Below are 15,051 nucleotides of genomic sequence, written 5' to 3'. Positions count from 1 at the left end.
TTGTACTGCCTGGTTGAGGGCATCTATCTGGGCCTGTACAGCGACAGGAATCGTTGTGGCCTCTGTCGCTGGGGGGACGTTCTCGCCATGTTGCTCGCGGCCATCGTTGAGTACATCTCTTAAATCCTCGTTTCTTCTCCGCTGCTCGCTACCCCCGAGCCGGTTGAAGACGTTATTTTGCCTGGGTTGCCCCCCAGCATCCCGTCTGTTGAGTTGGTCATCTTGAGGTACCTGGCTCCCACCTCTACCTCTTTCTGCATTCCTTCGACTAGCATTTCCCTTGCCTGAGTCGGCCTCATTATACCCATGGCCATCTCTGAACCTCGATTGGCTATGGTGGGATTGACCGTTCCCTCGATTTCCATCCCTGGCTGAAACGTCCTGTGCGTTAGAGGGGGGCCTGCGCTGGTCGTTGTGTCCCCAGGCATTATCATGCGGTGGGGGACCCCGGACCGCAGAGCCTAACTCTGAGTTCCTCCTGTTACCAGGAGGATTCTGACCTCTGTTCGAAAGATTTGGCTCGTCGCCCCTATGGCGTCTAGGACTACGAGGCTGATGCTCGGTCCTATTCTGCCTCTGCTGCGGGGGATTACCATGACCTGCTTGGGATGGTGGCTGTGCCTCAGGGTCATGTGGGACATCGTCATGGGGCACCTGAGGCTGCTCGGGCCTTTGCGGACTTGAGGGCTGGATAGGCAGGCTAGGATTGGGTCCCCTGTGGGGTGGCTTGTTCGTAGGATGTTCAGGCTGTGAGGCAGGTGCGGCCTGATTCCTGGCCAATTGTAAGGCTGCCTCGAGGGCTGCCATGGCTTCGCTCTGGCGACGGTCCATCTCCGCCTGCCTCTCACTTAACTCTGCACGCTGCCATTCAATCTCCTGCTGCTGCCGCGCCATGACTTCGGCAGTACTTTCCTGACTGGCCCTCAGATTGGCCAGCTCTTCATGGAACGCCCCCAGAGTGCTCCTCAACGTTGCGTCATCCATTTCTTCCTCCTCAAAGTCCAAGTGCGGCTCATCCTCAGCCACGCTTGCGGGAGGAGGAGGAGGCGGCGGGTTTGATGGTGCAGCGGCAGCCGCCTGTCCAGTTTTCCTTGCAGTTTTCGCCATTAGTTTTCTCAACGGTGATAGATCAAGCTCTCAATGAAAGCACCAGAATGTTGACCCTGATTTTGGGCAACTGACACGGAGTCAAAACACTTGATGTGGATGAATGCGTTGGAAAAAACGTAATAGCGAAAAGAAATAAGAACACGATATTTTATAGTGGTTCGGCCCTAGGATCTGGTAATAACCTATGTCCACTTAGATTGTTATTGATATAAAACTCAAAGGAGTGATCAAAGAACTAGGGTTCAATGAGTTTCACCCACCTCTGAAGAACAATACAATATGATTTCTACGACATTTCTAATCATAAGCGATTTAGAAGTCTGAAAAGAAGAATAAGAGCCCGATCCCCTTTCCCTGAGTCTTCTTCTTCTATTTATAAGCTCAGGGAAGATTTTTCTTGATTTGTTACAGATATTATTTCCTAAATAGTCAGATACTCAGGAAATCATGGGAGAAATTCTCGGATTCCATCATAACTGCCTAAGATTTCCTCCGCGTGTTACGTGCCTACGACTAGACTGGTCGTACGGAGAGACCGGTTCGCGTAACGCCGAACACCTTCCTGGTCGATGGTCGAACACCGATATTGCCAGGTGTCAGCCACGTGTAATTAATTCCTGCCATGTCATTCATTTCTGATTTATGGGATAACAGATTAATATTTGGAAAAGTTTAATTATTATCTTATTATAAGATAATTATTTAAAACAGATAATTTTTTAAGATAAAGTTATGTTTGAATTAATTGATATTTATTTTGAGATAAATATCTTGTCTTAAAATTAGTATTAAACAAACAAATGAGAAATTGATGAATAGAAAATAGTGCACATGCCAAAAACTTGTTTTCTTACTAAAAGAAGTGACGCTACACACACATCTTGGGATTTGAATTTTGAATTTCAAATTAATTTGCTTATTTAATTGTTTAGTTATGCTTTTTAAATATGATTTAAATTAAATAATTAAAATAGGTTGTAACTGATCAATTTTATTTTAATTAAATAAAATTTAATTAAAATAGTTTAATTATCTTTATAAACTTGAAAAGAAACGATTCTTTTCTGAGTCTGTTGTTGTTAGGTTTTCATACTCTCAAAATAAAGAAACGATAGAATTCTCTAAACCTGAAATTTTAGAAGTTTCTAGTCTCTTTTTTCTCAAATATCTCTAGATCTCATGTGCTGAGTACATTTAGAGAGCTTAAATCAACCTGTGAATTCTACATGCCCACACACGTCCTTGTGTGTTAAAGAAATAACTTGGAAGATAATGTGTGAGCTTTCATAAGGATAGGAAGATTGTTGATTTTACTAAAAGACTCAAGCACGCTTGATAGGTTACTAAGAGCACTCCCAATGGGTGCTCTACTACATCCTTTAAAATACCTCCTCAAAACACACATTTTTCTATTTTACCTCTAAGTTTTACATTATATCATACATCAACTTCTCTATATATTTCTCTAGATCATTTAAATATTATATCTTTAAACATATTTTATTAATTAAAGTAAAATAAAATAATTGAAAAAGAAATAATAAATATATACTAAATAGGAGAGAGAAAGCTTATAAAGAGAAATAATAATATTAAAATATTATATAAAGGATATATAAATGTTATGTAAATGTAGATATGGATTAATTGAAGTTTGTGCATATCTATTATAAATATATGTATCAAAGAGCTGATGGAAGATGTTTTTGTGAGTTTTAACTAAATATTATAGAGAAAGTGCATTACAAAATACATCACAAAAATATTTTTTTTTATAATTTACCTCAAATTTTTACATTATACTATACATCAACTTCTCTATTTTTTCTCTACATCATTTAAAAATTATATTTTTAAAAAATATTTTATTCATTTTAAGAAATAAAATAATTAAATATAATAGTATCACACTCATATGTATACAAAAATTTATAAAAAAATAAAAAAATATTTATAGCTTGATGAATAGTGTTTCACAAAACTATTCATTTAGGTAAAAAAAATATAAGTTTACATCACCCATTGGAAGACCATTTAACCATTTTTTTTCTCTATATTATAAATAATAATACATTTTACCTCCTCCATTGGGAGTGCTCTAAAGGTAATCTCTATTCCTTTTATGTGTTATTTAATATATTTATATATGTATGATCCTGGTTGGTATTAATGATTTTTTGAAAATTCCTCCCCATACATTTTGCTGCGTATTTTGATATTTTTCTAATTTAATACCAACAGAACACAAGCAACAAAGACTTATAGAGAGATTGTAATTAAGTTCTAATTTCCCACTTCACTCACTACTTGAAAGAATGTTAGTGCAAGGTCTTCAACACTATTTATCTCTCACTTCATCTCTATTACAACCTGTAGCGCACCTAATTTTTTTTATTATTAAATTTTGTGCTTTATTTGAATTTATAAATTGTAAAGTGTTATTTGTATTAGAAATTGTTTGGTAGAAAATGTATGATTTTATTGTTAATTGATTTATTTAATTAATTGTTAAATGTGAAGCTCTTAAGTTTTGGTTGTGTTCATCAAATGTGCATGGTTAGTAGAAATGCACCATAAAGCCTGTGTGTGCATGTGCATGTGCATGTGCATAGTGTGCATGCAATATTCTAGATTATTCTTTTATTTTACTATATTGTTATTTATTTAGGAAAAAGTGAAATAATGGGAAAAATTATGTATTGATTTTTTTTTAAAAAGCTAGTGTGGGAAAGGAAAGGCTAAGGGAATAAGTGGTTACCTTATTTAGCTAGGTTGACAAATCATTCCTTGATTAATTGGATTTAAATTTAAAATAAATGGGAGGTAGAATTCGGGAAAGTTCCTTTTTCCCATATACACTTAGGGTTCAACCATTAGGCTTTTAAATAGAAATTTGTAACATTCCAAATTTGCTAATAAGGCTTAGTGCCTTGATTTGTGTGTTAGGAGGGCATAATTATATATATATATGTATGTAGAATTAATTGATTAAATGTGTGATTACGTGACATACATGATTTATATGGTAATATGAATATATGTGCATGTTTATGTGTATTAAATATGCATGTGAGCTGGTTCTTGTTAATAAGGGCATATTTGTAATTTGGACCCGTTGAGGGTATAAATGTGATTATTGTTAAATGATTGAGATCACATTATTATGTGGATATATTTGCGATATTCAGCTTGAGACGATCCTAGTGAGCGGTTAGCAGAATAGTCACTACGGGGTTAAATATCTGTCTCGGGGTGAGCCTAGGGGTATTTTGGGAATTTAGTGCGTATTCAGGATTTACTGGGTAACAGGTAGTTATTGGTGATAAATTGGGTATGTCGGGATAAATTTAGAATTTATAAGACTACTTGAGAATTGGCGAGAATGTGGTAAATGACAAGTTTTCCCTTGAAGGCATTAAGAGGCAAAGGATAAGTGTAGGGGCATTTTGGTAACTCTCTAAGCTTTAGATAGACTTAGGTAACTCTGAGAAACAACCAGAAACCCAAAGGTAATCTCTTAACTCTCTCTCTCGTTTCTCTATTCTCTTCTTGGTGTCTTGGTGGGTTTTGATCTTTGAGAAGGAAGAAGCTTGGGAATTTGTGAATTGAAGCTGGGATTGAAGTAAGGAACGGTTCAAGGTTGCAATCCATAGCTGGGGTAAGCTCTAAACCTTGATTTGATTGAGATTTTGGTTTGATTTGAGTGTTTTGGGTGTTGAGCTCAAGGAGTTAAGTTTGAATTGTGATGAGGTTTTTGGTTAAATTTTCAGGTTTATGTACTGTTCTAAGTGTGGTGAAGATGTTTTGGGGCTCAATTATGGGTATAGCTATTGTTTGTGATAGATTTTAGTGAATTTGGTTTAGGAAAAACGTAGGAAAAGCCTTAGAATATTTGGGTTTTGGGCTCAAGCCACGGCGCTGATCTTCAAGCGCCGTGGCCCATGTGCATGGGATGGCGTTGGCGATTCTCTAAAATCACCTAAGCGCCGCGACGCTAGTTGGGGTGCGCCGCGGCTCGTGTCTTCCAGGAGAGGGCCCCCTTGCTCTCTGACTTGTAGTACGTCGCGACTCTATTTAAGAAAAATAGCCAAAACAATATTTTTAGCTTGGGAACACAAACCTAAGGGCTCGGGAAGGATTGTACTACCCGATTTAGTGAAATTCGAGGTCTTGGAGGCTAGTATACTATTATGAAGCTTTTAATTGGTTTAGTTTTTATGGTTATCAATTATTTTTTTGTGATTAGGTTATACCCCTAAGGCTCGGGATTAAGAATCGTACTCGGGATCGCCTTATACTTTCAGCTCGAGACTCGAGGTAAGAAAACTGCACCCGGGTTATGATCGGGGCTTGGACCCCTGGTAAAAAATATTATTATATGTGAGATTGTGATTATATCTGTATTTGAGAATACCTGGATAGGCATGCTTGTTTATGCTGCAACCGATTGTGTGTTCTGCAATCTATTTGTGTTGTTTATATTTGATCTGAAAGTCCAACTTAAGGGAGTCGGGGCTGACGTTAAGCGTGCGAAATGCAGCCTGGCCTAAGCATGCCAAGGTCAGCTATATAACCATAAGACTCGGCCTAAGGGCGCCGGGCCTGAACGTCACTAAATAAAAAGAAGTGTCGTTTGCACTTAACTAACAGTATTGAATGTTTAGATTGAATTACATGTTGGATTTAGTAGATTATTACTGCTTGGCTTATTGCTTATGTTCTGTTATTATTGAATTGAATGATTTAAGTTCATTGTTTATATATTGTTGTTTGTTTGGCTTTGTGAATTAAGTTTTCTTGCTGAGCTTTGACTCACGGGTGCTATGTGGTGCAGGTAAGGGAAATGGAAAGTTGGACCAGCCACGACCGAAGGATCAACAGGGACTAAAGCTAAACTTGATTTTGCTGCTTAGGCTGGCTTAAGTTGTAATTATTTTGAGAGTTGTAAATGCCTTGTAAACATTTATTTTTGGGATCCCATGTACAACTATTCCTATGATCAAATTTTTTTAACCCTAATCCGTTAGTTAACCTTAGTAATACGATTGTATCCCAATGACTTGATTAGCGATTTAAACACTATTTAAAATACACAGTGTAATGGTCCTGACTAACCAAGGCATTACAAAAATGTAGGGTTTGGGAAGCTCCTAGTGTGGCAGTCGTGTGTTGAGAGAGAATAGAGAGGGAGAGTGTGTGAGGTCACGAGAGAGAAAGAAAGAGAGAGTAAAAGAGAGAAAGGTGAGAGAGAGAGAGGGGACTCATGGGAAAGAGAAGGAGAAAGGGAAGAGAGTGATTGTTCTTATTTCCCTAGTGTCGATCTTCTTGTTCATCTCCTATTTTCTAAGATCCTTGTTGATTGCTAAGTATTATCTTTGTTTGTTTTGTTTTTCTTGTCTTTGTGAGGGATTTCGAAAAACCCTAGGAGTGCCAAGAGGGTGATCATCTCTTCTTTTTTATTTTCTTGAGTCTTGATCTCTACAAAGGAGTTAATGGAATCCCTAACACTAGTATTTGTTTTTATTGTTGTTCTAAGTTCTTTGAATATGAATATAACATATTGTTTGTTGTTTTGATGTTGTCATATTCTTGTTTATGACTTCTGATTTTTGTTTGTCAAAGCATGATGGTAATACGGGGGATCTTAATGTTTGATTGTTTTGATGTTGTTAAGTTTTTGGGTTCTTGTTTGAACTTTGGATTCTTGAAAAGGCATATTGGAATGGTGGTGGGTATTTTACAAGAAGAGTATATTGTTTTGGTTAATAGATCCATGAGAACATTGGGGAGATTATGAGTTTGATGAAGTTTATGTGGGGATCTTATGTTTATAATGCCATTGGTGTTTTGATTCTAATGACTTATTTATGGGTATGCAATGTTGGTGTTAGACACATGCTAGGGGATTTTAGTTTTGAATTTGTTGTTGATTGAGCATGATAGTTTTGCTTAGGGCTTTATTATTCCTTAATATTTTTTTTTCTTTTGTTTTGTCACTTGTGATCTTAGAAATATGCTAGGTTTTTTAAGATTTGGAATGGGTATAAGTTTATTTAAAAATGCTAATTTCGTTTTGTGTGTAAAATGATAGGTTCTTGATGCATAATTAGAATTGTTTATTGGAATGCATGAATTGTAGAAACATGCTAGGTGATGGTTTTAACACGATTAAAGGTGCAATTTAGATAAAAATATGCTTGCTGTTTTATTATCAATGATTTTAAAATGCACAAGTTATGCCTCAAAATAATATTTTGAACTTGTATTAACAAAAGACATTTTATTTCATATTTTAACTAGAGTTTTATCTAATTAAACACATGCAGTTTTTTTTATATATTTTGTGAAAGAAAATATGGTTTTAGTTCAATTATGTAATTTTAAACAAATAAAATGCTTGCTGGAATTTTTGATTTATTGGGAGAATGTATCTTTCAAATAAAATAAAGGGTAGATAACCATTTGGTACCCTGTGTTTTTGCAAAGTATCATTTTGGTATCCTCTGTTTTCAATAACACTCATATGGTACCCTGTATTTTAAAATCATACATATTTGGTACCCTAAACTCAAATTTAATTAATAAAATTTTACCAATTTAATCAAACTGTTGTCAATTATGTAAGTTCCAAATTTAAATTTAATTACTTAATTACATATAACTGATGACAATTTGATCATATTTACAAAATTTTATCTATCAAATCTGAGTCTAGGGTATCAAATATGTATAATTTTAAAATACAGGGTACCATATGAGCATTATTAAAAACAGAGGGTACCAAAATGATACTTTGCAAAAACATAGGGTACCAAATGAGTAAATTCCCTAAAATAAATAAAACATGTGCTCAAGTAAATTATACCCTAGACTATATACATGAAAAATGTAATTTTCTATACTTTAAAATATGAAATATTTTAATTAAAATAATGAATTTTTTATTTGTAAAATAATTAATCAAGTAGCATTATTTTATGAGACTAAGTATTTTCATTTTAGTAAAAGGATGATATACAGATTTTTTTTTTCAACATAATTAAAATTATGGTATTTATAAAAATGTGGTAATTAGAGATACTTTTTGCAAGTTAAATGAGTAATTTTCTTTTAACCTTTTGGCATAGGGAATGAGTACTAAAGATTTTTTTATCTTAAATTATTTAATAAATTTTGGATAATTAATTATTTTTTGAGAAATGGAAAAGGGGTCACCATGATTTTGTTTTATCTTATTTTAATTTAAATTGGTAAATGAGATAAATACTTGGTAAATGAAAACTAAAATGAAATAATTCTTTTAATTATATTTTAAGTACTATTTTAATATATCCTTGGGATATAAAACAAGTTGGTAAAATATTTTTGTTTAATAAACTTTACGCAAATTCTAAGAATTTAAAGGGACTAAAACCTACAACCTTCTAAGAACATTTTTTAAGCTTTTTCCCACGTATAAATGTTACATGCAAGCTCAGTTTTACGTTCAAATATACGCCATTTAATTACGTGTGTGATTCTTGTTTTGCAAACAACGAGAATTCACTAGTAGTCTTAAGAATTTTTCTTTTTATGATTTTATGTGAAATTGTTGAATGTTTATAGTATGGTGCAACACGTGACACTTGTGCATGACCCATGCACACATGTGGTATGTATGTTAGGCATATGCAATCTTACATGATGTTAAAACGAACATTTGATTGTGATTTTAGGCTGATTGTGAAGTACCCCATACTTTATTCTTGCTTGGACTTAAGGTAAGGAAATTAGCTAGAATTTTCTATGAAAAGGATGACCTAATATGTTGCAAGATGCTATTGTGTTATGGAAAGTATGAACTATGGTAAACTATGGTGTTATAGAAAGTATGAGTTACTATGCTATGTTTTAAATTGTTGTATGTTTGCTTGTATGTTGTATGAAAAGCAGTAGGTTATCAGCGTGCTGAACGCGACACAACAAGTGAGTTACTAAGGACATGACGTAACTCATAGAGTGGACGCGTCAATGATATTTAAGGACTAGAGTTCATGTTTACCTCATAGAGGAGGTCTTACCGCACTACAAGAAAATACTTTACATCGACGACATCTATTGCGGTGACTCTAAAGTTGTCGCTGTATGCAGTCGAAATCCATGAAAAAAATCATTTTTTTAATTTATTAAAATAAAAAAGTTATAGCGATGACATGTTGTTGCTGTAGGGTCGTCAACAACACATGACCAGACCCTCCAAATTCTTGGTACCCTACAACAATGATATGTTGTCGCTGTAGGGTACTAGGAATTGGGAGGGAACTGACTCTGCGGCGACTACTAGTCGTCGCTGGAGAGTCCTCGTCGAAAAAAGAGAGGGAAATATCTTTGTCGGGTACGTAGGGAACTTGACTGCCTAAAGTTGGTTTCAATTCTCACTCCCTATAGCGACGACATGTTGTCACTATAGAGACTCATTTATTCTAGTGAGCAGTTAAATTTTAGTGTATAGCGACGACACGTCGTTGCTATATGTTCCAAAAGAAATAGAGGGAAGGTGGACCGCCAAAAATTTCAGTCATAATTTCAATGGCTATAGCGACGATAGGTTGTCACTATAGATTGGACGCGTAGTAAATGAAATGTCCAGTGTACTATTTCCTTATCTATAGCGATGACAAGTCATCACTGTAGGTTAAATGAAACGACGCGTTCTGTCTTCAGCGACGATTCTGGGGTTAGACCTATAGTGACGACATGTCATTGCTATAAAGTCCATTGTCATTAACCCCAGCCCGAGCCTCTTTCTTTCCCCATTTTCTCAGAAACCGAAAAACTAGAGCCCAATTTTCGCCATCACCGCTGCCCAACACCCTTGTAGGCGATTTTCAAGCCAATTTTTGGTCGCATTTCTTCAGGTATGTGTATTTATCACTCATTATTTTATATTGTGTTAATTAAAAGTTATTTTTTGTCAATATTTGTTTGATTTTTGTATATGGTAAAAATGGTTTGTGATAGTTTTTTTTTTTTTTTAGTTTTTCGGATTGTGCAAGGATTGTGAGTTTGGTGCCTCTATGTTGGTTGAATCATCATCTTCTTATTGGGTATTGATTTTATGTTTTGGTAATTGATGCATTTTTTTGGTAATTATCTAATTGATTAATGTGGTTAGTGTTAATTTTTAACTTTTATTGTTAATTTTAGATTTGCATTTAGAGGGAGTTGGAGGATTAATAGAGGTATATATGCATTTTTATTTATCTTTGTTTTATGTTTTTGGGGTTATATATGTGTATATATATATATTTATATATGTATGTGTATATAAATTAATGTGAATGTGTTTATGTGTATAGTTTTTTTTTTAAGAAAATGATGATTGTTTATGTTGATGAAATTTATTTTCATAGATTAATGTATATGCTAATTTAGTTTAATTTTGATAATAAAAAAGTTAATTTGACATAAAAAAGTTTCATAGTTGTTTAATTTTTTATTATAATAAAATTATATATTAGGTTATAAATAAATATTAAGTTAGGTGATATTTCATTGTATTGTGTATTCTATGCTATAAGTTAGATAAATCCATATTAGATGTTTATATTATGTTTTTTTTAATTATATATATGTGTTGACACGGTTTTTCGCCAACAGTGTATTAAGAAATAATAAGATATATTAGTGCTTAATGGTAAACCGTAATGAAAAATAAATAGAATTCACTCAAGAACACAGAACTTTTATGTGGTTCAGTGGTTAAAATCGACCTAGTCCACGAGTCAATATTATTGTTGTTTTTCTCTCTATTTTGGCAGAGTTTTGATATTACAGAATAATGGTCCCTTTTCCTGTCCAATATTCCCAGTATTTATAAGGGAATTCCATGGACAGGTTTGGGTAACAGCATGAGTCAAGCATGCATTTACATAATGTCTACATTTAATAAAAATAAATCCCATTTATATTGGGATATGATTTAATAACAGGATAATAGGTTCTTGCTATCTTGGATAATAAATATGACAGCCTGGTCATAAATAAACGTATAAAGGGATCCCGAGTCTCTGGGGATCCCTGAATATGCAATATACTAGAATTACCACGAGCTGGATATCTCCTCCAAGCTCGTGCTTCGACAGCTATTTAATATTCCGAGCTCGCACTTCACAATCATTGCATCCTTAGTTTAGGATAAACTCAGGATGCCTAACACCATGTATGACCACTATGAATCTCGAGTTGTCCACATGGATAATAAGCAGATATTATTTCCCTTTGTTATTTCTCTGTGTATTTATCTGCCAACTGTACCCGATCTGAGCGAATGAACTCGTGCTATAATTAGGGTACAACATTTGTCCCCAAGCTCCTACTCGTGTATGATGTCGTCACTTTCTGACCTACACAGTAGGGGCTTTTAGACTTCTGTTAAATAAAACCACGCCTGCCCACTACTCGAATACTGGACACATGGTCTACTACAATTGTCATCTGTTTGGGTTTCGAGGACTACAATAATTGTCTTGTCAACTTTTTGCCGCTATTTGGTCTATTTAATCTTGGCCCTTGGATCTTGAACTAACCCAATTGGATGGCCCAGATTAATTTCCATAATTTACGTATAAATAGGATGGCCAAATTTCAAACCTCACCACCTTTGCATTTAAAAATTTCCCCTTTCTGAACTTCCAAGCTTCCATTCATTCCCAGAATCCCCAAAACTGTTCATCGTGCCCAGACATTCAGAAGCTTTCTAGGAGCTTACCATTGTCGAGTCTACTCCCTCTAATCAGTGAACGTATTTTCTTGTTAGTATCTCATCCCTTGGTTTGAAAAATTTTTCCCTTTTTTTTTTATCCAATGGAATTTCTGTTCTTAACTATGTTCATCCACAACACTCATTGTTGTTAGTATTAAGCTATTTCTAAATTGTTATCCATAAAATTAGCATTGATGACGTGGCAAGTAATCCCTGGACACGTGGCTGACACCTGGTGCGTCTGCTAGAGTATCGACCAGAGGACACATTAGAAGCAGTGTAAGCCTGTCTTACCCGCGACCAGTCTGGTCGATGGTTCTGTGTACAAGGTGACATTTATGGGAAGATCTTTATGAATCCCAAATTTATCTCATACAATCTTCTGGGTATCCGATTATTCAGGAAAGAATATCTGTAACAATCTTTTGTAATCCCCCTTGAGCCTATAAATAGCAAGAGATAGCTCAAGGGATGGGACTTTTTGGCTTTTGATATGTGAGAGATTACAGTGATTATCCTAGGAATATTGTATTGCTTTTGAGGAAGTGGTGAAACTCATTGAACCCTAGTTCTTTGACCAGTCTCCTGGTTTTTATATCAATATCATTCTAAGTGGACGTAGGTCATTACCAGATCCTGGGGCCGAACCACTATAAAGTATCGTGTCTTATTTACTTTTGTCATTACGTTCTTTTCATCTCTTTCATTCATATCAAGCATATTTTGACTCCGTGTTAGTTGGCCAAATCTTGGGTCAACATTCTAGTGCTTTCATTGAGAGCTTGATTTATCATCGTTGAGAAAACTAATGGCGAAAGCTGGAAGGAAAAATGGACAGGCGGCCGCTGCTGCACCGTCAAACCCGCCACCTCTTCCTCCTCCTGCGAGCATGGCGGAGGATGAGCCACAACTGGACTTTGAAGAGGAGGAAATGGATGATGCAATGCTGAAGAGTACTCTGGGTGCGTTGCAGGAAGAGCTGGCTAATCTGAGAGCCAGTCAGGAGACTGCTGCTGAAGTTATGGCGCGGCAGCAGCAGGAGATTGAACGGCAGCGTGCAGAATTGAGCGAAAGGCAGGCGGAGGTGGACCGCCGCCAGAACGAAGCCATGGCAGCCCTTGAAGCAGCCTTGCTATTGGCCAGAAATCAAACTGCACCTGCCTCGTAGCCTGACCAACCGGTGAATGGGCCACCCCAGAGGGGTCCTAATCCGAGCCCATCGATCCAGCCTTCGAGTCTGCAAAGGCCCGAGCAGCCTCAGATGCCCCATGACGATGTCCCACAGGATCCTGAAGCACACCCACCATCCCAAGCTGCTCGGGGTAACCCCCTGCAACAGAGGCAGAATAGGGCCGAGCATCAGCCTCGCAGCCCTAGACGTCGTAGGGATGATGGGCTGAACCTACCGAACAGAGGTCAGTACCCTCCTGGCAACAGGATAGATTCAGAGTTAGGCTTTGCGGTCTGGGGCCCCCCATGGCACGATGATGCACGGGGACACCACGACCAGCGCAGGCCATCCTCTAACGCTCGGGATGGTTCAGCTAGGAATGGACCTCGAGGGAATAGTTGATCTCACCATAGCCAGTCGAGGTTCAGAGATGGCCACGGATACAATGAGGCCAACTCAGGCAAAGGAAATGCCGGTGGGAGGAATGGAGAAAGAGGTAAAGGAAGAAGCCAGGTACCTCAAGATGACCAACCAAATGGACAGGACGCTGGGGGGCAGCCCAGACAAAATAATGTCTTCAACCGGCTCGGGGGTAGCGAGCAGCGGAGAAGAGAAGAGGACCTGAGAAATGTACTCAATGATCGCCGTGAGAGACACGGCGAGAACGTCCCCCCGGCAACAGAGGCCACAACGATTTCTACCGTAGTGCAGGCCCAGATAGATGCCCTCAACCAGGCTGTGCAGCAACTGGTCGGGGGAAGGACTTCATACATCCACCACGATAGGAGGAAAGGCACTCCTTTCGTACAAAGGATAGCTAACGCCAAAACTCCTAGAAAATTCAAGATGCCTACGCTTCCAAACTTTGACGGGTATGGAGACCCAGTCTCGCACGTCAATAAGTTTGAAATTCAGATGGATATTCAGAAAGTGTCCGAAGATGCTCGGTGCAGGATCTTCCCTGCAACACTTTCTGAAGCTGCGCAGGAGTGGTTCTTCAAGTTCCCTCCCGGAAGCATTGTTTCCTGGGAAATGTTCGTACGGGAGTTCTACGGACAGTTCTATGCTGGTCGTGTGCACCCAACCGAAGCGAACCAGTTAGTCGAAATTCGCCAGCAGAACAGGGAGTCAGTGAAGGATTACGTCCAGCGCTTTATGCGAGCGGCAGCTGGAGCAAAAACAGTAGGAGACGAAGGCAAGATGATGGCCATTACCGCAGGGGTTCAACGTTGCTCTCCCCTCTAGAAAAGTCTCTGAAAAGAAGGAGTGAGAACTACCCAAGAATTCTTAGACCGAGCTGACTGCTACATCAAGCTCGAAGAAGCCATTGCTGATGATGGAAAACCCTCGAACAAGGGTAAGAAGGCCGCCGAACTCGTCAAAGCCGCCAATGGTTCCAAACCTAATGGCAACGGCAAAGGCAACGGGAACGGCAACAGTAATGGCAAGAATGGTGGAAAACGGCCATATAACGAGCCTTCGACCTCCGACAACAAACGAGCTAAGGGTAATCGTTATGAGCCTCGGTTCACTAACTACACTGCCCTCGTTGAGTCTCGGGGAGAGGTTTACCAGGCCACAAGCTCCAGCGTGCCTTACAAGAAACCTGGACCCATTCGGAAGGACATTTCGAAAAGAGACACTACCAAGTTCTGTCGTTACCATAACGACTACGGACATGACACTAATGAATGCAACCAGTTAAAAGACAAAATCGAGTTCCTTATTAGACAAGGACACTTGAGAAGATACGTACGGGCCTCGGGAAATTCCCAACGAGAAGCTCCAGGTGGCAACGAGCAGGCGTCCACACGCCAACGCTCGCCACCATTACAGCCTGCCCCCGTGGCTGGAACACTCTTAACCATCTGTGGAGGCCCGCACCTCACGGGAAATAGCGAAAAGGCTAGAGAACAATATGCTCGGACTCTGTGCCACGACCAGGACATCGAGATGATGACTGTGGAAGACCGTGCACCGAAAAAGGCTCGGTCAGAGGAAGGTGAGATAACCTTCTCTGATGGCG

This window comes from Humulus lupulus, chromosome 5 (genome assembly GCF_963169125.1).
Source record: "Humulus lupulus chromosome 5, drHumLupu1.1, whole genome shotgun sequence".
Lineage (NCBI taxonomy): Eukaryota > Viridiplantae > Streptophyta > Magnoliopsida > Rosales > Cannabaceae > Humulus > Humulus lupulus.
Note: the sequence above shows the minus strand (reverse complement) of the source record.